At 45.0% G+C, this 26,663-nt stretch overlaps 1 long non-coding RNA gene across 1 annotated transcript in view; it reads right to left on the bottom strand.

The window, feature by feature from the left end:
* Positions 1-926: 926 nt before the first annotated feature.
* Positions 927-26,663, bottom strand: part of LOC309605607 — a 48,411-nt gene continuing 22,674 nt past the window's right edge. Inside the window, exon 4 of the long non-coding RNA XR_014231434.1 lies at positions 927-13,518. This is a non-coding gene — a long non-coding RNA (uncharacterized lncRNA). The remainder of the gene's footprint in view (positions 13,519-26,663) is intronic.

Here is a 26,663-nt window from a genome sequence, read left to right as displayed (position 1 = left end):
GTGGGCTGGATGACGATGGCAACAGGGAGGGAAGAGAGCAGTCTGGCTGAACAGCATGAAGCTCAAAGGGTAGAGAAATAACATTGTGGAAGCAGCATTTGGGAACAAGGACAACGACAAACCTTCCAACCCTAAGACTGCGGGTGTGGAGGGCGAACAGCCACGACTGGAGAGGGGTGCAGGGTGTGTGGTGTCCCCAGGGCCAGCCAGCCTTCATTACTCAGAAGGAGAGGGAAGGAACACACAGAGGAAAAGTTGAAGAGCTTGGGTGGCTTGGTGGTTGTGGAACAAGCAATTCCTGAGGGCTCAGTCATAGGAGTTTGGGAGGTCAGGGGCTGGGTCAAAGGCAAGAAAGTCCGGGGCATGATGGAAAGCATGGAACATTAGCAAAGTGATGGCTAGATAACTTATACTTGGGTTGATGACTAATTAAAACAGGGATCACCAATAGGGAGGATTTTGTATCAACTCTCCCTTTGAGGAGCATGGGCACCAGGTACTGGCTGCAGATGCGGTGGACTGTTATTCCCTGAAGCTCTAGACAGATGGGCTGGTAACAGCTACAGGTGTGGTGACCACACACTGTCCAGCTTGGGTGATGGTAGACCCAGGAGAAGGGTGTACAAGATAGAGGCACTGCTCAACCCGTTAGAGAAAAAACTCACCCTAAAACCTCACTATCTCACAAATCAGAGCTTTTTTTGTTTCTTAGCTTGCCTTCCTCCCAGATTTGCACTGACTTTTTATGGACTTACGACATACATGTAGTCTGAGGCTTTGCCTTTTTCTCCTCTTAACATTACATCAAGAATTCTCCACATTGTTCCATCTTTATCACAGTTAACCTTCAATATGGCAAAAATAATTGTTGCTCTAATCCAGGAGTATTTTTTTGAGCATGAATATATAAAGCGCACCACCACACACACACACACATAAATAATAAATTCTCCATGCAGACATGCACCGCTGCCTGCATCCTGGATTATCCATGGCCCACTAATGTATCTCAAGATCCATTGATCCCTTTTTAATCTTTTTTTTCTTTAACACTTGGAACAATTATCAGCAAGCTAGCTGCAACCCCACCCCTTTCTTGCCTACTCAGAAAAACATGCGAGTGAGTGAAAATGACATTATTGTAAGAATAACTTTGAATCCACTCCAGTTTATAACAAAAGCAGCTCATTCGAAAACTTTGATGCTTTTACTATTAATAGTGCAAATTACGTGCTACTCCGTTCAGACCCAAGTGTAACACGCCAGCGAATCCTGCCACTGTTGCTGAGGGTTGCCGGTCTACTGGGGAAGGCAGACGCTAACTCAGGAGACAGGAGCGAGGTCAGCAGCCCACAGCGGGTCACAGAGAGTGCAGTCTTCTCAGAGGAAGTGACATCTGAGTTGGCTCTCGAAGGAGGTTGCCAATCAGAGCAGGAGGGAAGCCCGTTCCAAGTAGAAGGAAGAACTCCTATAAAGGCTTAGAGGCCCGAGTACATGCTGCCCAGTTAAGGACCGGTGCACATTCTGCAGTTGCTTTAACCTGCTGCACAGAGGGAACCGTTGAGATGGGAAGGGCCCATATGACTCACTGAGGGATTTCAACTTTTTCCCATAGGTATGGGGGCCCTGGAAGGTTTTTTGTTTGCTTCAGCTTTATTGAGGTATAGTTGACAAATAAAAATTGTGTATATTTAAGGCACACAGTACAGTGTTTGGATATACACATACCTTGTGAAATGATCACCACAGTCAAGCTAAATAACAGAGCCATCTCCTCACAGAGTTACCTTTTTAACACTTAAGATCTACGCTCTTAGCAAATGTCAAGTATACAATACACTATGTTAACTACAGTCACCACGCTGTACATTAGATCCCCAGAACTCATTCATCCCGTATAGCTAAGCTTTGTACGCTTTGACCAATATCTCCCCATATTTTCACCTGCACCCCTCCACCCCCACCAAACCTCTGACAACCCCGTTCTACCCTGTGAGTTCAACTAGTTTAGGTTCCACATGTAAGTGAGATCATACATTTTTTGTCTTTCTGTGTCTGGATTATTTCACTTGGCCTAACATCCTCCAGGTTCATCCATGTTGTTGCAAATGGCAGGATTTCCTTCTCTCTTAAGGCTGAATAATATTCCTTTATATAAAGATACACTCCATTTTTTTGTCCATTCGTCCATCAGTGGACAGTTAGGTTGTTTCCATGTCTTGGCTATTGTGAATAATGCTGCAGTGAATGGGAGAACAGATACCTTTCCAAGATCCTGATTTCATTGCCTTTGGACATATACCCAGCGTGAGATTGCTGGTAGTTTTTAAACAGAAGATGATGTTCTCTGAATACACCTTGGTTTAGAAAGTTCCAGTAGGAAAAGTATAGAGGAAAGAGCAGAGAAGCTGGAGGCCAGGGTAGGAGAGCAAGGTGGGGCAGTGGAGTGTGGAGGAGCAGGTGGGCGGACAGACTTGGCAAGTGACGATCCTCTGAACTCGAAGAATTGAAAGACAGGTGCCTGATCTCTGTGTTATCCAGGGCAGTACGTAGTCTGGTGACTGCGCTGTCTGCAATTTGCAACACTGCGTCATCACACTGTCAAAAATCACTCCGTGACTGAGGACAGGGTCATGCAGTCAGCGAGAAGGTTTCCTATAGTGAGGGGCTGTGGGAGGAATTTATTTTCTTTTGCTGAAAAATAAACAAAAACAATGTGAGGACTAGAGATTCCCCCAAATAACTCTCCTGCTTTGCTGGTTAATAGAATTCTGCTGGTTAGTAGAATTAGCAGGGGTCAAGGAATCAGATGGACTCCAATTTAAATCCCTGCTCTGCCCCTCACCAGCTTTGTGACTTTGAGCAAATTACATATAACTTGCTTGACCCTCAGTTTCTTCATCTAGAAAATGGACAATAATTCCTACCTTGAAGGACTATGGTGAAGATTCAACAGGATAATACACGCAAAGGCTCCTGCCCTAGTAAACCTCAATGCATATCCTTTCCCACCCCCCTCCTCATCCGACATGGCTGTGCAAGGGTTAATGGACTGAATAGCTACCAACCTGGAGCTGAAAAACAAAGGGTTTGGAGGGAGAGGCTAGTGGGTGTACTTCCAGGCAGAAAGGGAAGTAGGATGAGATGCTACCCATTAAAGCTGACTAATTCCACTGGAATTATGTGCAGGACAAAGGATGTTAATTCAGTGAAATCTCTGGAGTGCTTCAAAGAACTCTGTGTGTGTGCAGTGAGTCCCCTTCCAGGGCTGGCTCGCCTACGCTGGCAGGGGTGGGACAGCTGTGGGTGTGACAAGTGTGACAAGGGGCTTCTTAACAATGCCCTGAATTCAAATCAGCGCGAGCTGCTTCCCCACGAGGCACCTAGGGAAGGGAAGTGGGCGGCGACCTGGGCAGGGCAGGCTTCCCCAAACTCCAGCTGCAGGCTGCCCTGCTGGGGTTGGGGAGGCTGGATCGAGTGACAGCCCACGGCTGACTCACAGCCCGAGAGGCTGGCAGCTAGCTAGCAGCAGACCGGCCGGCGGCCCAAGAGTGAGCTCATTAACCACAGGGACCATGAGCAATGCCATGTCACCAAGGCCCACTCCATCTGCGGGGCAGAGAGGCCCCATCCCTGCTCTTCTTAAAGACCACTGGCTCTGGGAGGTCCAAGGACCACTTGTCCCTGTACTCCTGGGTGTCCCCGACATCCTGCCATTTTACCTTCCATAAAGGCAATTCATTACGTGGCTAGTGACAGATGATGTCATTTGTGTGCCTTGGTGAGAAGGTCACATGACTACATTCATAAAGCAGAACTCAGTGCTCAGCCAGACAGTGTGCCCCTATTTGAGGTTTGGAAAATATGGTTACTGTTAATGTGCTAAACTGGGGCCTTCCTGTCTGTGGTAGAAAAATCCACCAGGCATGGCTTAATTAACCTAAGAAAATTATCTCCAGCAGGCCTGCCTAGGCTGCAGAAATTGCGTCCCTTCCTGAGGCCGACAGCAAGAGAGAAACAGAACACACACGCTCACATGCTATCTATAAAACCAAAAAAGCATCCTCCTGAAGAAAGGAAACCATTTCAATCTTCATTCATCTTAATGGTCAAATTGGGTCACAGAATAATAGAGATTAATGGTATCTCTTAAGAACAACCAAACCCGGAGAAATGTTTCAAAAGAGGTACCTCTTGAGTGTGGGTGACTTTTAAGTAACCAATACTCATTATAATTTGCTATTCAAAGGAAGTGTGTCAAGACTGGTGAATAAATCCATTGCTGGCTTATGTACCTGGGCTCTAGGAAGCTCTTTCTACTCCCAAGAATTTCTCCACCCACTTGTGATGATCTGGAGTTTCCTTTGATTCAAAGGTTTTACTTTCAGAGTCCTCTTTCACAATATTTACATAATGGAATATTTACATTACCAGCACTGATTGCGTTTGAGAGATAGCTGAGCATTATGGCCTGTTGGATTTCTTTTCCTCTGTTTCTTTCTCTCCTTTCTTTCCTTTTTTCTTCCCTCTGTCCCTCCCTCCTTCCTTCAGTCCTTCCCTCCTCCCTCTATTTCATTCATTTATTTATACTGTAAATATCTACTGAGCACATACTGTGTGCTGGAAGGGAGTATAGAACAATGTCTAAGAGTCTGGGGCCGTGGATCCAGGCCTTTTGCTTTCTTCTTCCATGACTTACACGTGACTTAAGATTCAGTTTTCCTATCAGCCAAAAGGGAACAATAATGAGACCTCCCTCCTAAGACTGTTGAGGGATCGTATGACCTATTACACATAAAACACTTTTCTCCATCCCTGATCCTTCCCAAATGTCCCACAAATGTTATCATTGTTATCAAAATAATAAAGAATGTAGACTCTGTAGTTAAACAGCTCAGGTTAAAATCCTGGCTCCTACCTACCAGCAATGTGACCCTCGGCAAGTAAGTTCTCTGTGCCTCAGTCTCCTCATCTGTAAAATGGGGCTAATAATAGGTATTTGTTTCATAGGGTTGTTGAAAGGATTTATTAAGATAATATTTGTAAAGTACATAAAACAGTGCCTGACATATAGTAAGCACTCAATAAATCATAGCTATTATGTTTGCTGCTCTTATTATTGGTGGTTCCAGAAATATGAAAATGGGAAATAAGAAAGACACTCACTCTAGTAGAGAAGGCAGGCATGTAAATGAGTAATGACAACGGTGAATGAGTAGAAAAGCAGAAGTAGATACAGAGCACAGGAGGAAGGTTTAGCTTTCGGAGAGAAGGTCAAAGAAAGCTTCACCAAGGAGGTGTTCAAATAGGACATTATTAGGACACGTGTAAAACCTCATTAGGAAACACTTTATTTTCTTCGTCTTCCCAAATTTATTCTTGAGTCTCAAGTACGAATATCTCTGGCCAGTTCTCAAAGTTCTCTGTAATCTGGCCCAGCTCTATTTTCTTGCACACTCAGATACGTCAGCCTGCCTTACAGCTAAACGTCTCCCTTACTGTCCCTCAGCCTGACCTTCTGACCTTTGGGCCCGCTGGTCCCATGTTCTAGAACGCCCTCCCTCTCATGACCCCCTGTGTACAAATCGTATGTGGTCTTCAAAACCCAGCAGAACTCCACCTGCTCTGTGAAAACCAAATTCCACATTGCTGTGCCCTCTTCTGCCTCTTTTGCACTTTTCAGAACCCTGCAATTGGCATTGTCCCATCGTCCACTGGGATTTGCCTTTTTCAGCAAGGCTCCTCCTTTGCCTTCCGTAACCGATTCCCTATTCTTGGGGTCTCCATTCCTGACATTTTACATTTTACTTGCTCTGCTCCCCCATCCCCGCTCCTCACTTCCAATCAACCTCGTCTGTAGTGGTGGTCCCATCAGCTCCCTCGGTTCCTGCCTCCTCACACCCTCCCAGGCTCTGACATTGGCCTTTGAGCTGAGCATCTGACTCCTGTCTCCTATTCCCAATCTCTCCCGTGCACCATTGCCTCCACAGAGATTAGCTGGGCCAAGAAGAGGCAAAAAAAAAAAAAAAAAAAAAAAGCCTTTTCATTGTCTGCTCTTGGGAATCTTTCCAGTTTTGCATCATGTGCATGGATTTGTCTGCTCATAAAAAAAAGAAAGAAATGTTTAAATAAATGAGTATATTGAAATAAAGCCTCTATGCTTTGTCCACATTGTCCCACCTGAGTTGGCAACTCTCAGGAATCTCCCCAGCCTAGGGGTACAGAACCTCCTGGCTCTGCCATGCAATGTTTTCCTTCTCATCGGGCGCAGACGGGCTGGCTCCTTGGCCACAGAGAAAGGCTTCAGACGTGCTTTGAGAGAAGAGAACCGGTAATGACAGCAAATCCTCTGTCTGAAGTCCAGCTTTGTTTAGACACTTTATTTGCTTAACTTTTAAGTGTTTGAGAAATTGGAAAAAACTTTTTCATCCCTATCCAGATAAGGCAAGAGAAAGTTGTGTCCCTGTGAGCTTGTGAGAGCCTCTCTTTGCCAAGGAAGCCCTGCCAGGTCTGGGGTACAAGTTAGGGGCAGGAAGCAGTGTAGGGAAGGCTGGGCAGTAGTGGGCATTGATTTTGATGGGAAATAAAGGGAGAGCGAGACCCTTTGACCCATGTCCTCCTTGATGTTCACAGTTCCTGTTTCTTTATGATCAAAAGGCTCCTAAGAGTACACAGGCAGCGCAGATTTCGCAGATCCTAACACAGCTGATTAAAGAAATAGCGTAACTGCCAGACTTTTACAAAACCTGCACAATATTAGCGCAAAGTGACTAAACAGCAGTGCATCTGGGTTACCACCACTGAGTACTGAGATGGTCAATGACATCCCACGGGCAGTGCCCTGGGGCTGGCACGGGGGGGTAAGAGACCCCTTGCTGCTCCTAAGCGAGGCCCAGCTCTTCCCAGACCCCACTTTCCCACCTCCAGCCAAGCAGACCCCAGGTACGCTCCTGCCAAACGAACAGCCAAGAGGTGAAAGAAGGCACAGTGTCGAGTCATCGGAGACCACAGAAACAGGACAGAGGTGGAGTGCAGGTCTAGGAAAAGATCATAAAGTCCACAAAGAGAGTTATCTGAGCTGCAATCAGCGGGAAAACATGCTACCAACCGCCCTCCCCGCTGGCCCCCAATCTTTTGCAGTTGCCAGTTTATCTCCAATCTTCTCCCTGAGTTGCCAACTGACATTGGTCAATCCAATTCCAGGTCACAGACTTTAGCCAGTTACAAGCAATCATCCCTGCATGGAGGGAAGCTTTGAGCCAATTAACAGGTCATTTGAAAGGGCTCTTTGGCTTCTAAACAGAGTTTTCTTTGCCCATTGCTAAATGCTTCAAATAAATTTTTTAAACAAATCAAGGTAGCAGCTCCTTGGAGATGCTGACTGACTTGAAGTGGGTGCAGGGGGGTTGCCCTGTGTCCTGAGACCTCGGTGCTCATCACACATCCCGGAACTGAGGGGTCAGAAGGCAGGAGCAGGGTTCCTTCAAGGTGTCTACCCTCAACTTCTTTCCTAAGGCAAAAAAAGTTCCAAATTAGTGTTTGTTTTCTTTCACAAGTCAAGGGCTTTGCATTTCCAATGAAGTGCCTTCTACCAAGAGGAATTTTATAATCCGATTCAAGGGGATTTCAGCTCATGAAAGAGGATTAGGAGCCATTGGTTGGGTGACAAGTTCCAACGTATTTCCTATCAAGAGCCTCTTAAGGTTCTTTTCCCTGTCTGGGAGCTCTGCTCTCTTTACCATAAGAAGCTCAGAAGACACACATTAGACACTCAGGTGGTAGTTTTCTCTCCTGAGGTGCCCCCACCTCCTTCTCTTGCTCTTTGCTGTACATCATTTAAAAAGTCCATGTTGCCTTTTTAAACTTTGAGGCAAAACAAAAATGTCTGGAAAATGAAAACCAAAATTGTAACCAATCCTCGGGCCCCTGGGCACAGGTAGTAAAATGAACAAGAGCTGAATTTAATCCTTCTGATTGCTATGTCTCCACTGGGCCAGTCACCTCATCCCAGAAAAGGGCAAGACGAGAACATTCTTTCTCTCCAAACAGGAGCAGTGTTCCAGGCTGGCTTCTTAAGCAGGAGCTATCAGACAAGGTCTGAAGAGACACCACCAGCAGGACTCAGGCAGCTGGAACCCAGTTCCCTGGCAGCTGCCTGCCAGGCCTGGCTCTGCACCAGGGCAGGGGCTCCCGTGGCATTCTTCTGCAAGATGTGTAAGCTGGGAGGAAGGATGAGCGGACAGCTCTTTCCAACCTCCCTCTGACTCACAGGACAAAAGAGGGCTAATTGTTTTTCTCTTGAATGAGCATGTAGGCATTAAAAAAAAAGGCTGCCTTGTGAATGGGAGACCTTGAACTTGGAGTCAGCCATATCTGGGTCCCAGTTCTTGCTCTGCCACTTTCTAGCCATGCATACGTCTCCAAGCCTCACACCCTTCATCCTTCACTTGTAAAAGGGAAAAGGAATAATACCAATTTAATGGGGCATTATCAGGATTAAAGGCCATATGGTACAGGATAGGGCCAGACTCCATAAATGTCTGCTAAATTGGAATCATCAGTATGGTCAATGGACATATTCAGGAATAACAAACCTAATCTGCACAATTCAGAACTGCTTTTATTTATTTTTATGGTTTCTAACTCCTTTGTTAGAAGGAGATGGAAACTTCCTCCTGGATTTCTTCAACTTCTAAATAAGGCTCCTATTAAATTCGTAACGAGAAAGGCCATTGTCTAGACAGTATCCTCTTAGCAACCCCTAGAAGACCACTGGGTTCGTATGATAAATTTTTCCTCACAACTAATTTTCAGGCTCCTGAGAGCCAGGGTGATCACTTCAAATCACCATGCTTCTGAGGAGTTTAGGTGACATCTTGGTGTCTTGGCCCCTGATCCCATCAGGCTTTTCTCCATCAGCCCCTACCCCCATTGCAGGTGGCCTCTGAGCTTAGGATGCTCAGGACAAGTGCTTCCTTCCTCCCTCCCTCTGAATGTCCAGCCTGGGGCTTGGCTGCAACCAGGACCCCAGAATCTCCCCCTTCTTTTACAGAAATTCTGAAGCAAGCCGCTCCCTCTGCCTGCAGCTCAGGTGGAAAATGTCCCAATGTTACTGGTACAATGATTACCCTTTTACTTACACGGCTTCCTCCCTTGGGTATCTCCAACGCTTTTTGAAAGGAACGTTTTTTTAAAAATGTCTTTCTGCTGCAATTCCCTTGCTTCATTTTACCTTCTCCCCTCTCCCCAGCTTTGTTGTTTGCTGGTTCAGTTATTAATGTATTGGAATAATAGCCCCAGTTACCAGTAGAGGTGTAAATGGGACATGCTTCCTTAACCTAAAGAGTTAAAATAAAGAAGCAGGTGTTTTTCACTCATTCATTCCAGCACATTTCCTGAGCAGTGACTGTCTTCAGGTTACTTTGCTCAGGAAATGAAGATGAATAATACGGCATGTCTGGCTTCAAAGAGCTCAGAGGTTAGAGCAGGGACTCTGACCCCAGGCTTCATGGGTATGATTCGGAGGACCTACAACCCTCTGAAATGATAGACATAGTTTATGTATACGTGCCTGGTGAATTTTTCAGGGAGAAAATATAACTCTTATCAGATTCTCAAAGGCATCCAGAATTTAAGAAAAGTGGGGTTGGGGAGGGGTGGTTAAGAGCCACTGATCCAGATGGAGATACTGCCATGCAAACAAGTTGTTAAGCTGCTGTATCTTGCAGTCACCTTTGACGGATTGCTTCTCTCTCTCCTGTATCCAATCTGTCAGGAAATCCTGCTGGCTCCACCTTGAAAATATATCACAAATTTTTCCTCTCCTCATCCCTGCCACTGCTACCATCCTGGTCCATGCCATCCTTACTGCCTGGAGAATTGCTTCTACCTTCATCCCTACAGTATATTTTTACCACCGAAGCCAGCCTGATGCTTTTAAAGAACAAAGCAGGTTATATCACTCCTCTGATTAAAATGCATCAGACGCTTCCCTGTTCATACAGAATAACCCCAAAGGCCTCATGCTGTTCTGGAAGGACCAATATGCTAATCCTTCACCTCTGTTCCTTCTCTGACCTTGACACTAACATGTTTTCTCTCACTCACTCCTCTCCAGCCTCATTTAGTTCCTGCTGGTCCTCATACATCTCTGGTAAAGGCAGCAGGGCATTTGCACGCCCTTTCCTCTGCCTGCAACACTCCTCCCCCAGATGTCAGCTTGGCTTCCTCCTCTGCTTTATTCAAATCTCTGCTCAGAGGTCACTTGATTAAAAACGTCTCTTATGACCAACCTAGCCAGAGCAGCACCCCACTTCCTCTCAGCCTTGGTTTTCTCTTTCATCTGACATTAAATGATATATTTGTTCATTTGCATATTGTACACCCACCCCACTCCACACACGCACATGCATGTAAATCCCTTGAAAGCAGGGACTTCGGCTGTTAGGTTCATCACTCTATCTCCAGCCCCCTAGAACAGTGCCTGGTTTATAGAAGCTTCTAAATAAACATTTGCTGAATGAATGAATGAACAAACTGCACATAGGGTTAAAGGCAGTGAGGTGAGTAATAATAGCTTTGTCTATAAAACACTATGGAAGAAGAAACCACTAACTCTGTTTTGGGAAGGTGAGGGGGAGAAACCTGCCAGCTTAAAGAAAGCTTCTGGAGGAGGTGATACACAATTTTAGCATGTTAAAGGCAGGGGCCTAGAGCCAGGGCTGTGGAGAAGGGTCTATCAGGGAGAGGAAATAGCATGGGCTAAAACCTGGGGAGGCATAGCCTACTGGGAGCTATAAGCAGCTCGTGTGCCTGGAATATTTACCTAAGGAAGAAGTCAGGGAGTGACAGGAAGTGAGATGGAACAATGGACAGGGACCAGATCATCAAGAGTCTAATATGTCTTAGCTGAAGACTCTAGATTTTATCCTGTAAGTGACGGGGAGCCAGTTGAAGATTTTCAACAGTGTGGGAGTATGCCTAGAAAAATTGCTCTGTGGCAGTGGGCAAGATGGCTTAGATCCGAGAAGATAGGGAGCCTGGTGATACATGTGATACAGATGATACAGGTAGGTGAGAATCAAGGAGGCCAGAACTAAGAAGGGACAGTAGAGATGGAGAGAAAGGAATTGGAACTAGGGAAGCAAGACTTTGTAACCCACTGCATTGGAAAGGTGAGAGAAAAGAAAGAGTCCAGGTGACTCTACATCAGGGTCTACTGACACAAGGCCCTGGTGTCCCCAGGCCCGTCCCTTGCTCATCGCAAGGATCACTAACCATGGGACTCCTTCCCCCTGAGACATGACTTGGCCTCAGAATCCTCCTCAACACAGTGTACCAGGCAGACATCACCAACTGATTGGAGTCGATGTCAAGTGTTAATCTGTTTGTCAATCCTGATGTAAGGTTCTAGTTTGAGTGACTCTGGTGCTATCGTGAATAAAAGAAATAGTATAGAAAAAGAAGAAGGCTCTGGCAGGAAGATTTAAGTTAAATTTGCCCACGGGGTCCAATGCATGCAGGAATTGTTCAGATGGAGGACAGCGGAGAGGATAGCTAAACAGCTCCCACACGCGTCCTAACTCAGCTTCCCCACATCTCCTTCCTTATCTCTGTCATCCTCCTATTGAGGACTGAGAGCACAGACCTGTCAGCCTCCAACAGTCGTCTGAACCTCCAGCCTCAGGCCCTGAGGCCTGTCCTGTTTGGGATCCTTCCCTCCTCTCTAGCTTCATCATGTGCTTCTTACCACACAGTTTATGTTCCAGCCCCGCTCTCTCTCCATCATCTTATTCCTTTCCCCTGGAACATTCTTCCCCTCTCCTCCACTCCTCTAGCTTGGTCCAGTTAATGCCTGCTTATCCTTCCCCTGCCAGTTTAGATGTTGCTTCCTCCAGGAAGCCTTCCCCGATGCCCTCTCTTAGCACTCTTGACTTCCCCATCTTAGCACCACTCCATCCCACGGTGTTGCAATTGCCTCGTGATTTGTCTGTCTCCTCCAATAGCCCCCAGTAGCCTATAAGCCCCATGAAGGCAGGGGCCATGCATCTCGTGTTTCTAGTTATAGAGTCGGAGTCTCTCCATACTGTGGTTTCCTCCTCCACGTTCCCAGATGAGTTCTAAGCCCACCCTTGAAGCCTAGTGTCACCTCTCCACACACAACAGTAGGTGTGTTCCCATCAGCCTGCCTCCCCACCTGGCACCCTGGGGTCCCTACTGTCCCAGCCTGAATTGAGATGGAAGGAGATGAGGATGGGGAGTGGGTTTTGGGGGAGGGTCTCAAACAGCTTCTGAGTCTCCAGACTTAAGGGAGCTGACACTCATGGCTACCTCTCCATGTCCCAGGGGGAATGAGAGCTTGTTGGAAGCTGTTAGGTCTCTCAGATACTATTTCCATAAATGGGTTGATCCTTCACTCATTGGTAGAGCAGAATTCATATGGTCTAAAGTATGAAGCAGGGACTTCCCTCGCAGTCCAATGGTTAGGACTCCACCCTTCCACTGCAGGGGACACGGGTTTGATCCCTGGTCAGGGAACTAAGAGCCCACAAGCTGCGTGGCCAAAAAATAAAAATAAATCAATAAATAAAATAAAGTATGAAGCAGAATTTAGATTCTGGTTGGTTCCTTGGGAGACATTTGTTTCCTAAGCTGGCCTTTCCAGATCTGGTGACAACACCTTCCATTTTATTCTTCCCAGGTAAATGCCTAAGGGTGCCTATTGGGAGAGTAGACAACCAAGAACACAGTTTCTAGAAACTGCAAAGAATATCCTTCTCTAATTCCTGTAAGGAGGCATTTCTCTAAGAAAGGCTTGTTGGGAAAAAAAAGGCACTGGGGCCTGGGGACACCAGCACCTAGTGCATCGGGCACTCGTTTTTGTAGAAAATAGCAAAATAAGAGGATGCTACTTTGGGCTGGGGAGAATATCTGGGGAGAGTAGGAGGGTACACAGAGACAATGACACAGAAAACAAACAAAAAGGAACTGGCTGGGAGTTTATGAGTCACTGTAATTAAAGGGGGTCCTGAGAATCTAGCTGGTATTCACCTTTTGTATGCCTATCTTGGGTGAGACATTGATTCAACAAACATTGCCTGAACACCGACAGTGTGCTGCGCACGGTGCCAGGTGTTAACAAGGAGCAGCAGCCACGTGTGTGGCTGGAGATGCCTCAGTACAGGCTGAGCATGGTGCTTCCTGCTCAGGGCTCTCGTTCAAGAACATGCGTGCTGCAGTGTGACAGATAACAGTTCAAATCACAGCTCTGCCCCTTACTGGCTACGTGATTTTGAGCCAGCAAATTAGCAATCCCAGGTTTCTAATTTATAAAATAGAAATAATAGTACTTATCTCAAAATGTTGCCGTGGAGAATAAGCAAGGTGATGGCACATAGGAGGCCTCCCGCAAACGCGTGCTTTGATTTTTTCATTCAGTAAATATTTATTGCTATTATTCTGGTCCACATTCTTGCTCTCTGAACTCCATCACCTTTTGTCTCCATTATTTCAACATCTCTGTGAAGACAAGCAGAGACAGAAGAACATTAGCCAATGTAGAATAACAGCTTATACTGACTTGTCTAAATAGGCATTTTACCTGCCAAATAATTTGCATTTGACACCCCAAAAGGATAAAAACCTCTCTCTAATTAAACCAGCGGGCAGAATGCCTTCCTCGTCAGGTGACGGCTGACATTGCTAGCAGCACTTCTGTATGAGGGTCTGGCAGGTGACCACTGAAGGCAGCCACAGAGGTGGTTAGTGCGCCCTGACATGAGCGGCCTGGCAGCCGCGGCAGACACCAGCTGCTTGGAGCCCTCTGCTGCTGGCGGAGGCGACCAGGCAAGACCACGCATCCAGACAAGGTTCAGGTTTGTCCCACTGTCACCCAAGGCCCAGGAAGTCTGACTCCAGTGAGAAAGAATGCTCAGGGCAACCGTAACGCACTCTGCAGGTTTGCACAGGCTCACACACAAACATACACACACGCACAGAATCAGAGCCAGGCTGGTGTTTCTAAGCAAATTCATTCTGCAGTGAACCTACAGTGGATCCTGGCTAAAAAAAATAAATAAGCTATAAAAGACATTCCAGGCACTATTGGATATTTGAGTATAGGTAGAATGTTAGATGATATTGTGCAACTAGGGTCAGTTTTCTTAGGTGTGAGAAGGGTATTGTGCATGTGGGAGACTGGCCTCGTTGGGATATGTATATTGAAGAACTAAGGGGCAAAGTGTCATGCCGTCTAGAAAATAATTTTAAATAGTATAGCAAAATAGAGAGATAAACGGATAGATAAACAAAGAGATAATGCAAATCTGGCAAAACATTTACAGTTGTTGAAATCAAGTCAAGGGTTTATTGGATTATTCTTTCAACTTTTCTTCTCTTGTTTTTTTTTTCTCTTTTTGTCAGTGGGAGCTGCGTTGGGTCCTCACCAATGTTCGGGCTTTTTTTCTAGTTGCGGCGAGCGGGGGCCACCCCTTGCCGTGGTGCCTGGGTCTCATCGCCGTGGCCTCTCCCGCCTCGGAGCACGGGCTCCAGCGCGCAGGCCTCAGCAGTTGCAGCACGTGGGCTCAGTAGTTGTGGCTCACGGGCTCCAGAGCGCAGGCTCAGCAACCGTGGAGCATGGGCCTAGCCGCTCCGCGGCACGCGGGATCCTCCCAGACCAGGGATCGAACCCGCGTCCCCAGCACCGGCAGGCGGACCCTCAACCACTACACCACCATGGAAGTCCCAACTTTTCTTTATGTTTGAAAATTTTCATAATAAAAATAGGGATGGAAAGAATTATAAAGTAAGAATTAGCCACAAAAATACTAAAAAGCTGAAGTTTTTCACGACCATCCTGATTCACCTGAGTTGTACACAGGGTATTAGTGTGAATAAGGATGAGAAGAGTGTAGAGGATACTTAGGGGGGCTGCAGACAACAGGGGAAGGGGCAGAGCCACACAGAACAACACGATGGCCATCTTTAAAGACCTTTTTATCCTATTCAACTCCTCCTCTTACGTATTCTCACTCAGGCTTTACAAACGACCCAATGAATGAAGTAAGTGTTACGCTCTGGTTTTTATAAAAGTTACGGGAACTGTAACTCAGGGAGATTGGAGTCAGTTACCTAAAGTCATATAACATGTGACAGAGCCAGGACCAAACCCAGGTCTTCTGCTTTAAATCTTGTGCTCTTTTCTCGACATCGTGTCTCTTACTGTGGGTACTCCCAGAAGCAGACCTTGAAACAGGAATTCAGGTTCAGTGAGCGTATTTGGGAGGTTCAGGGACCAGCAGTGGGAGAGTGGGAAAGATGGGAGTGCGTATGAGCCAGCGACCACAGCGGCCAACTGAGGCTTAAGCCCATGGCAAAAACTGGGAGATGCAATATAAAACACATGCCTCATAATGATCCCACCAGGGGTGAGGAAGCTGGGATACTTATTCCCCTGTTACCAAGAGCCCTTGCTTGAGGGCTGCTCCTCGGAGTGTTAATTCCCCAGCACTTCCAGCCTACTGAAGTTCTGAAAAAAAAAAGTCCTCAGACACAGAAACACAGATAGAAGGTTGGCCTGTGCACCCCAGCTCAGTTAGATTCAAGGGATGTAAATAGCATACTGACAGTCTGACTTTAGGGAAGCCCAGCCTTGGCTGCTGCCTTCCTCTCTTTACCAGCCAAGCACAAGAAGTAGAGATCATCTCAGACTCTAACACCAGCCAAGGAAGTCCAGCCCCTGCTTAGGGTGAGGTAAGATTTAAAGCCACCCATTCATTCAGATGGAGCCACATCTGGGAATTACAACCTAAGACGAGCAGCAGAAGACATACATGTGTACACAGCGTTGCTGGTTTTGAAGATACTCCAAGCCATATAAGGCTAAGAAGAATGAACCACTCAGAGGGAGAAGTTCAACAGCTGCTTACCAGAGTGTAAAAGCAAATGAATTGGGCTCCTCATACATTCAGACACTACATCAAGCTCCTTATTACAACCCAGAGATGGGTTACAGCCTGGAATGAATATGGGACCCAGTGGCATGATCCAGCATCCCTTTCACATCTCATTATTCGTGCTGCATGCAGTGCTCTGAACAGTCAGACACATCCAGCTGAAAATCGCTTACAAATGGGAAAATACTGGACAACAATAATTTATTTAAAATCTTTTTTTTTTTTTTTTAATTTTACAGCCACTATAGCTCCAGCAACAGAACTCAAAATATTTCACTCACAATTCTGCAACTACCAATAAATCAGTCTGCTGGGTTTTTTCCATGTATCCTTCCAGAGAAATAGAAGTCTCTCAAGGAACTAAACTGTAGAGACAATACATGTTAGAATGGGGCAGGTCACGCAAAGGAGCTGGGATGTTCACACGTTTGGAAAGGAACCAGTCAATCTTGGAAGTGCTGACAAAGGGCAGTAACAAAAGCAAGCCCCAGACACTCTGCCCAGCACCCTCTTGGGAGGTACAGAGCTTTAGTCAATGGGTTTTGAGTGTTTCCAGTTCTGCTGGCAGGACAATCCCTATGATAGAATCAGGCTGTCTTAGCTGGAAACCACTAGATACACAATTTCTCTTAACTCCTTTTTTCTGGTTCCATGTTTGTCAAGCAACCTTATGACTCCCTGTAGATCTGCCGCACAAAGATAATGCTCCAGTCCCGCTGACTTTGAGTATTTCTGATCCCCATCATATTGATTTCTCATGAAAAACCAAGAAAGTTACTTTTTTTCTTTTTTTGGCTAGCAATTATATAGGACTATGTGCCCAGCGTTGTTCTAGCACTCTGAACTTTACATAGACCTACTCATTTTAATCCTCATGACGACTCTAGGAGGTGGACATTATTATGGCCCCCATTTTGCAGATGAGTAATGAAGAGTGTAAGTAATTTGCCCAACAATACATAACTAGTAAAGAGGTGGAGCCAGAACATGAACCCAGACAGCCTGGCATCAGAGCCTGTGCTCTTAACACCGTGCTACATTGCCTCTCATTAAATTTTGGAGATTTTTTTCATGATAAAATATACATAACATAAAAATTTTAATTTTAACCCTTTTTAAGTGTACAATTCAGTGGCATTAAATACATTCACAATGTTGTGCAGCCATTTCTACCATCTATTTCCAGGAGTTTACCATCATCCCGAATGGAAAGTCCATACCTGTAAAACAATAAGTTTCATTCCCTTCCCCTTCACCCCCCGACCCACCCCGGCCCCTGGTAACCTCTATTCTACTTTCTACCTCTAAGAATTTGCCTATTCTAGGTACATCATGTAATTGGAAAACTACAGTATTTGTCCTTTTGTGTCTGTTTTATTTAACTTTGCATAAAATTTTCCAAGGTTCATCCGTGTTGTAGCATGCCTCAGAATTCCATTCCTTTTTTTTAAAATAGATCTTTATTGGAGTATAATTGCTTCACAGTACCGTTAGTTTCTCTTGTACAAAAAAGTGAATCAGCCATATGCATACACATGTCCCCATATCCCCTCCCTCTTGAGCCTCCCTCCCATCCTCCCTATCCCACCCCTCTAGGTCATCGCAAAGCACTGAGCTGATCTCCCTGTGCTATGCTGCTGCTTCCCACTAGCTAACTATTTTACATTCAGTAGTGTATATATGTCGATGCTAATCTCACTTCGCCCCAGCTTCCGCCTCCCACCCCGTGTATGCTGAGTAGTATTCCATTGCATGTATATACCACATTTTTTTAATCTATTCTTCCATCGATGGACACTTGAGTTGCTTCTCTCATTAGGGTTTGATGCTCCCTATAATTTTTTTTTTAAGATTTTTTTTTTTGATGTGGACCATTTTTAAAGTCTTTATTGAATTTGTTACAGTATTGCTTCTGTTTTATGTTTTTTGATTTTTTGGCCACGAGGCATGTGGGATCTTAGCTCCCCGACCAGGGATTGAACCCGCACCCCCTGCATTGGAAGGTGAAGTCTTAACCACTGGACCATGAGGGAAGTTCCGATGCTCCCTATAATTTCATCCCACATTGTGGCTTCTCCTTCTGCTTTGGCTTCCTCTGTTCCTTGCCTCTGGGAGAGAAAGCATCATAGTGTTTGGTCAGGTGTCTCTGTACCACATGATATTTATATTTCTCTCAGTAAGTAAATACATTGTCATTCTACTGTCTATCCCAGGCATTCATTAATTTCATTTAAAGTAAAGAGAGACTCTAAGTCTTGACACCTCTGGGGATCGACATGACTGAGTCTCCTTGTCTTGAAACTGGGAAGTCACAAAGTCTATCCTGAGACAAAAAAGATACACAGTTCCAGACACAAGCATTCTCTATGACTGACAGGCAGGTTATGTTTCTGGAGGCAACTTTTGTTTATATCACACTAATTTCCATAAGTGCAACATATACTTTGTATACTTAGCTGCTGTTTATTCAAACCTGATCACGTGTCAGGCACCATGTTAGGTACTTTTCAAATATTATCTCACTTAATCCTGACAATAAGCCTGCAATAACAAATATTATTACCCCCATGTAATAGATAAGAAAGGTTAAATAATTTGCCCAAGATCACACAGCTAGTAAATATCAGATGGCTACATGTTACTCTAGCAGGTAGCTATACCATAATTTACTTAACTGTTGACTATTTTCACTGAGTAAAAGTTTCTGTTACTTTAAGTAATTCTGTAAGGAACATCTTTATGCACATAGCTTTATCTTTCCTTGATGTTAGTTCCTTAGGATGTATTTCCAGAAGTACTGTTACTGAATCAAGTAGTATGAATATTTTTCTGGCTCTTGAATTGCTAAGTTATTTTCCAAAATGCTGACAAAGATGGCTGCTCTAAGATTTTATGCCAAGGGTCCAGAATTGGTAAAATTGCAGACCAGGAAGGCAAATGTTGAAGCCTTCCCACCTCTGCTGTCTGGGTTTTTGTTTGTTTGTTTGGGGGGCTGGGGTGTTGTTTTTCTTGTATTTGATCCAACATCCTTAGTCTGATCCTAGAATTCCCAATTAATCCCATGGCACCAAGTCTTACCTTCCTCTATTGATGTTTTGTTTTGTGCCCCCAAGACGTTCTTCCTTCTGTTCCCTTCTTCTCCCAAACACCCGCCCACCCTCACCTGCAACAAACCTCCTTTCAGGACTCATAACTGTTTTTTAAAAAAAGGAGCCTCTGAACAAATTCACACCGAGCTACAAAAGAGTGATTACAACACCTGGTGGTAATTTGTAATTTGTTTTTAAGATAGGGTGCCTGGGGAATTTGTTTTAAGGAATAATGGGACAGGTGCTCAGAGTGGTGTATATGAGGAATGTCCTGGAGGTGTTGATGACAACAGCAGCTGGTTAGGCAACCTAAATGTCTAACAACGCTGGATTGTTAAATAAATTATGATAAGCCATTCATCCAAAGACCACAGAGGTATTTAAAATGATGACATAAATGTGTACTACTGACTTGAAATGGTAGTATTAAAGGAAGGGGGACAAATTATAAAACATTTAATATACTCACAGTTTGGTAAAGGAAATAAATACAAACATACATGCATATATCTATACGTGTATATATACACATATATATCTGTGTGTATATATTACATCATATGTGTAACATTGTATATGTATAATATCAATACATATATAATCCACAACCAAAAAAAAAAAAAACTGGAAGGCTAGACACCAAAATGTTTTCCTTAGGAAAGTGGGAGTAAGGATGATTTTTTTTCTCCCTCTAAAACCTATTTTCTAATTAACATGTATTACTTATGTTATCTTTCCAAAAAATCTTTTTCGGGATAGTTGCTTAGAGCTGGCACTGCCTTGGAGAGAATGAGCATGTAAGGGCATATTTCAAACGATGTGGCAGGTGGGTGGGAGAGACGTGAGGGCTGGGAGTTTGTCAGAGGTTGGGGGCTGGGAGCTTGGGACCCTCCAATCCACAGCACTGATACTGGCTACTCCACCTGCTCCTCAGCCTGGCCTCTCCTCACTGTGCCCCACCCAAAGGAGAAAAGGGCTCGCACTAATTTGCCCCTCTCTGAATGGCTATAAAAAGGAAGTTGAGGGACTTCCCTGGTGGCGCAGTGGTTAAGAATCCGCCTGCCAATGCAGGGAACACGGGTTCGAGCCCTGGTCTGGGAAGATCTCACATGCCGCAGAGCAAATAAGCCTGTGCGCCGCAACTACTGAGCCTGTGCTCTAGAGCCCGTAAGCCACAACTACTGAGCACATGTGCCACAACTACTGAAGCCCGTGCACCTAGAGCCCGTGCTCCACAACAAGAGAAGCCACCGCAATGAGAAGCCCGCGCACCGCAACGAAGAGTAGCGCCTGCTCGCCGCAACTACAGAAAGCCCGTGTGCAGCAACGAAGACCCAACGCAGCCAAAAATAAAAATAAATAAATAAATAAATAGATTCCCAACCCACACTTAAAAAAAAAAAAAAAAAAGAATAGTCAATTTAAAAAAAAAAAAAAAAAAAAAAAGGAAGTTGAGGGCTTCCCTGGTGGCACAGTGGTTAAGAATCCACCTGCCAATACAGGGGACACGGGTTCGATCCCTAGTCCGGGAAGATCCCACATGCCATGGAGCAACTAAGCCCGTGCGCCACAACTACTGAGCCTGTGCTCTAGAGCCCATGAGCCACAACTACTGACACCTGCATGCCACAACTACTGAAGCCTTCGCACCTAGAGCCTGTGTTCTGCAACAAGAGAAGCCACCGCAAGAAGCCCACGCACCACAGCGAAGAGTAGCCCCCGCTTGCCTCAACTAGAGAAAGCCCGTGCGCAGCAATGAAGACCCAACGCAGCCAAAAATATAAATAAATAAATAAATAAATAACTTTATTAAAAAAAATCAAAACAAGTTGATTTAGGATTCCATGAATCCCTACCTACTCCAGCATATGTTGAACATTTCTGTTGTGTGCTTTTGTTTAAAAAGCTTTTTAAGTGAGCTGGTGCCCATATGCACCAGGAACCTAAAATGTGGCTAGGTAGGCTGGCACAAGTCATGTTTCTTTAATTCACTTCCATGGGTTTCTAATGAGCTCAATCCCAAACATGCTGCAAACCGGAGAATGATGATCTTCCCTTACTTCCCCTAAACCCTCCTGGGGAAAAAAGGAGGAAAGGTGGAGATGTCTTACAGCAATTTTCCATTTACTAAGCACTGGGTTTTTTTGTTTGTTTTTTATTTATTATTTATTTTTGGTTGCATTGGGTCTTTGTTGCTGTGCGCGGGTTTTCTCTAGTTGCGGCGAGAGGGGGCTACTCTTGGTTGCGGTGCATGGGCTTCTCATTGCGGTGGCTTCTCTTGTTGCAGAGCACAGGCTCTAGGTGCATGGACTTCAGTAGTTGTGGCATGTGGGTTCAGTAGTTGTGGCTCTCGGGCTCTAGAGCGCAGGCTCAGTAGTTGTGGCGCACAGGCTTAGTTGCTCTGCGGCATGTGGGATCTTCCTGGACCAGGGCTCGAACCTGTGTCCCCTCAGTGGCAGGCGGATTCTTAACCACTGCACCATCAGGGAAGCCCCAGCACTGGTTTTAAACATGGTTTTGTTTTGTTTTTGCTTTTTGGGGTTTGTTTGTTTTAGCATATTCTGGAGCATGACAGGCATTGGTGCAGGGGGCACTTAGCATGGTCTTAAGAACGTGGGCCCCAAGTTAGACAGAGCTGGGTTTGAATCCCAGTCCTGAAACTCACTATCTGGGTGATCTTGGACAATTTATTAAATCTATTCTATTCTGTTTCCTCACCTGTAAAATGGGAATAATAAAACCTTACCTCATAGGGTCATTGTGGAGATCAAATAAGATAGTGTGAAAACCACCTAGTATGGACCCTGGCACATAGTAAGAGCTCAATAAATATTACTGTTCTTGCTCTAGTTATTGATGTGTCTGCAAGGAATTACATCACAGAGAGATGAGTGAGTGACAGAGGAAAGCCATGGTCTTGTGGAAAGACATACCAGGGGCACTTTCCACAGATGTGGGGGAGTCAGGGAGCACTTGCAGGAAAGAGTGACATCAAAGTTGGGATCTGAAGAATTGGTAGGAGAAGTCTGGTGAAAGGGAAGGGGCCGGAGGAGGAGAAAGGGTAAAGGTCACAGAAGTGTAAATATTCAGACAACAGGAACTTCATGATCCTGAACTTACAGTCATTTACATCTTTGCAACAACACTACCTCCATTTTACCAAGGAGAACACAGGCTAAGAGAGGTTAATTCATTTTTCCTTTATCACACAGCTAGTAAGTGATGGCTGCATTCTGCCTTTGTATGAAGATACCCTCCAGCGCATCTTTATACTAAGTATGTAGATTCCTGTAGCATCCCATGGGTGGTGGCCCTCGCTCAGGAATCTTCTTCAATTAAGATGCATGGACTGGGTAGCCTCTGAGGACACAAAGATGCTTAAGATATGTCTACTGTGCTCTGGGAGCCCACAGCCTGACAAAGGAGAAAAAATTTTGATTTGTCATAATGCCAGACAGACTCTGAAAAGTTGTAAGTAGAAATTAGGAAGGTCTTCACAGACTTCAAGTTTCCATGACTTCAAGTGTAAACCTACTTGAGGGAGAAGGATGATTCTGAAAGTTGGGGAGTATGTCAGAAGATGCAGTCTAGGTAGAATGAACAGTCAGGACAAAGGCGTGGTGTTGGGTACATACATGGTGTGGTATGGACATGATGACCGCATCTTCATGGCCAGAGATTGGGAAGAGATGAACAGAGTGAAACAAGAGGCTAGAAAGACTGTGGTGCCAAGTCATGAAGGGTCCCGAATGCCAGGCTAAGGCAGTGGGACTTCCGAAGCCAATGCGGGGCCATTAAAGATTGAGGAAGCAAAAGATCTGATCTGTCCTGGATGTTAGGGAGGCCAGAGGGCTCGAGCTAATGAGTAGAATGTGGAGGGCAGGGAGATGAGAAATCACTGAGGTACAATGGTTAGGACCCTGGGACTGAATGGAGAAGTGAGAGAAGGGCTAAGGGGACTCCAAGCCCCTACTTTCTCTGCCCTCATACCGCGGCACCTGACCTCCGTTCGTGTTCCAGTGTAGATGCTCAACAGGCCTTTGGAAACTCTGCTCCAGGCAAGAAAGGTCAGGCCAGGAGCGAACAGGAAAAGAACCACAGTCCTCTCCTGTCACCCACCTAGTTCCCGGTGCTCAGGTCCTGTCATCTCGGCATCTTTACACTCATCACTGTGCTTAGTTTTTGCAGAACAGAGAGCAGGTGAAAAGTGATTCATAATTACTGTTTTTTGCCCCAGGAGCATTACTTCCTTTGTACTCCAAGACACATGGCAACTTTCCAATAAATACTTGTTAATGGTTTGATTGATTGGGTTGTTGGTTGATGGAAGGGACTAACAAACAATTTAGTCAACTCCTATGAATTTTTGAGGTTCTGGAATACTAACCCACTTAATAGTCCTGCCATTAAAACAGGTTTCCCTTATTATCCTTATAATGGCATGAGAACACTCACGCATTATGCTGAAGTTCCCAGGCCAAGATCACCAGATAAATAGACAGGTTTTGATGATTTGCCCAAGACTGTAAAGTGAATCGATGGACAAATTTGGGATAAATACTCAAATCCACCACACCTTATCCTATATCCAGGTTAATGGGCTGCCACCCATACCCTATTCATCCTCCAAACTGCTGTCTATATGATCTGAAATTTCCACTGGGAAAAAGAAAAGTCATTAACAATGAGCACCTTTTTCCTAGAAAGCCTAGAAAAACATCCTTGAAACAGAAATATTCTTTCTATATTTTAGCTAACTTTGTAGATCACTCAGTGGTTCTTCCATTTCAATTTTATTTAACAGGCACCCAGACAAGTTTTTAAAACTTTCACTTCTTGATTAAATTTAACAATAGCCATCAATTCAATTCTAGAAATGATAATTTTTGGAGTCAGAGAGAAGTATCTCCCCCCCACCTTCCAGAATGTGTATGTCATATCTTTTGGCAAGTTATACAGAGGAGTGCTTAAACTTGAGCACTTTAAGAGGCTTCTTAAACTGCAGCCTACCCAGGAGTCTCATTAAAAAGCAAATTGTAAAAAAGTAAAAAAGAAAGCAAATTGTAATTCAGTAGGTCTGGGTTGGGGCCTGAGACTCTGCATTTCTAACAGGCTCCCGATGCTGCTGGTGCACAGACCACACTCTGAGTTGCAAGGATATAGAGGACACAGAGCAAACCACGAATTAACTCTAATTCTCCTTAAAGCCTGCTGGGGAGCCACAGAGGCAGCTTGGTGTGAAGTTGGAGAGATTCAGGCTTGAATCTCAGTTTCTCCACTCGCTAGCTTCTCTGAGTCTAAATTTCATTTTTTTGGAATTAAATTAGACAATACACACAAAAAATGTAGCACAGTGCCTGACACGGAGACATTGGTACATCAGTGGTAGCTAGCAATTCTACTTTTGAAAATAACAACAACAGGAAGGTAAGTTGTTCTTTTTCCATTTACTCCACTGTAGAATTTTGAGGAAAGGAGTACTTGTGGTCACAGTGTGCCCGCTATTACTTATTGAGTACCTGTTCGAGGCATCCTGGAACTCCAACTCCTCCATCCTCACTGCCCTGACAACACCTTGCCCCATGGCTTGCTGCTCCATAGCCCACGTTATCTCTACTTGCTCTAGAGGAGCAATGTGTGCCATCAAAACCCTGACATAGGGGACTTCCCTGGTGGCGCAGTGGTTGAGAATCTGCCTGCCAATGCAGGAGACACGGGTTCGAGCCCTGGTCTGGGAAGATCCCACATGCCACGGAGCCACTAGGCCCATGAGCCACAATTACTGAGCCTGCGCGTCTGCAGACTGTGCTCCGCAACAATAGAGGCGGCGATAGTGAGAGGCCTGCGCACCGCGATGAAGAGTGGCCCCCACTTGCCGCAACTAGAGAAAGCCCTCGCACAGAAAGGAAGACTCAACACAACCAAAAATAAATAAATAAATAAGCCTACACCTTTAAAAAAAAAACAAAAAAAACACAAAGTATGTATATTTTTAAAAAAAAAAAAAACCAAAAAAAAACCCTGACGTAACCTAAATATTTCAGGGGAGAGAATAGAGGCCTGCTTGGAACTGTCACAGCTTAATGCACCGACAGGCTTCTCAAACCCTTGCCAAAGGCCTACCCTGAACGTGTCTCATGCTGGTGTGATCTGAGACGGAATAGAAACCGTGCTCTCAGCCATCCTTGCATTCTGCCTGTTCCTCCACCTCCAGCCCATCCAGCGAAGGTGAACTTTTCACCAAGTCACAGAATTGATCTGTGTTATTTGTCCACCAGAATGTAAGCTCCTTGAAGCCAGGAATTGTTGCTTATTTTTTCCACTGCTATATCACCAGAGCCTTGCACAGTGCCTGCTACATGGTAAGTGCTCTGTAAACAGTTTATGCTGCAGAGGCAGGAACGGAGAATATGAAATCAAAGCGATTTGTGTCCCACCTCAGCCACTCTCAGCTGGGATGACTTTTGTGTGTGTGTGTGTGTGTATGTGACTGTGAGCAAGTAGCTCATCTCGCTGAGCCTCAGTTTCCCCTTCTGTAGAGCGAAAATAATGCATACCCATCCCACAGTTAAGTAGACTATTGCATATAAAGTGCCTGACGCATGGCACATGATCAGTTGCTGGAAGCTGAATATTCAGTCCTCCCCTGTACCATTTGATATTACCATACTTCTAAATTGCACAAACATTTAAAAATAGATGAAATGCAAAGATCTTTTGGAATATCTCCAAGTTAGAAAAATAGCCTTTGTTCGCTGGGGATTTAAATTATGCCTGTATATGTATAGAGACCTAAGAACGCATACGAATCTGACACTGACAAATTCGGAGCATGTGGAAATGCCAACCACTCTGTAATAAATCTGCTCTGGAGGAGGAGAGCGACGTTGCCTGGAGATTTTTATCCATTTGAAAATGTTACCATTCACCCAGGGAAAGCCAGGAAATGGCAGTGGGACAGTTGGATCCAAGTGCTCTGACATTTCATCACCAACTGACACCATCAATGAATTTAGAAGCCAGAAGAGATAGCCATGTTGCTTCACATGGTGTTGAATTAAGAAAATGGCATATTACAAAGACAGCAAGGGAGCTGTCAAAGCCTAGGTTTCTGAGAGTTTTCTTTTGTCACAGACTGTTCCAGAATAAAGATTAAGTATGGAAATGTCAGTGGCTGGGAACTTTAGTTGAGAAGAACCCAAGAGCCCACATTACAATAATAGCTTAATACCCATTGAGTACTTTTCATGTGCCAATTAGGCTAAACAACTCTACCTGGAAAATATTACTGAATTCCCACAAAATCCCTGTGAGATATACCATCCTCCGCTTCAAAAATGAGCAAACTGGGTTGTAGGGGAAGTGACTTGCCCAGGTCACACAGCCAGGGCTCCATTCCAGGTCGCTGTGATGACAGAGCCCACCTTGACATCACTGGAAGGTTGAGAGGTAGGGCTGGAGTGGGAGGAGGAGGATGGAGGACTTTGCTTAGCTTGGGTGCTCTATGGATTTTAGAGCCTCACAGACAGCAAGTGATTTCTGCCACTTAGTAGCTCCATGGTTTGTGTTACTTAGCCTTCCTCATCTGAAACAGGAGGGATTTAATAATAATAATAGTAAC

Source organism: Balaenoptera borealis (assembly GCF_965194805.1).
Source record: "Balaenoptera borealis genome assembly, chromosome: 11".
Classification (NCBI taxonomy): Eukaryota; Metazoa; Chordata; class Mammalia; order Artiodactyla; family Balaenopteridae; genus Balaenoptera; species Balaenoptera borealis.
Note: the sequence above shows the minus strand (reverse complement) of the source record. Positions and strands in the feature narration are given on the sequence as shown.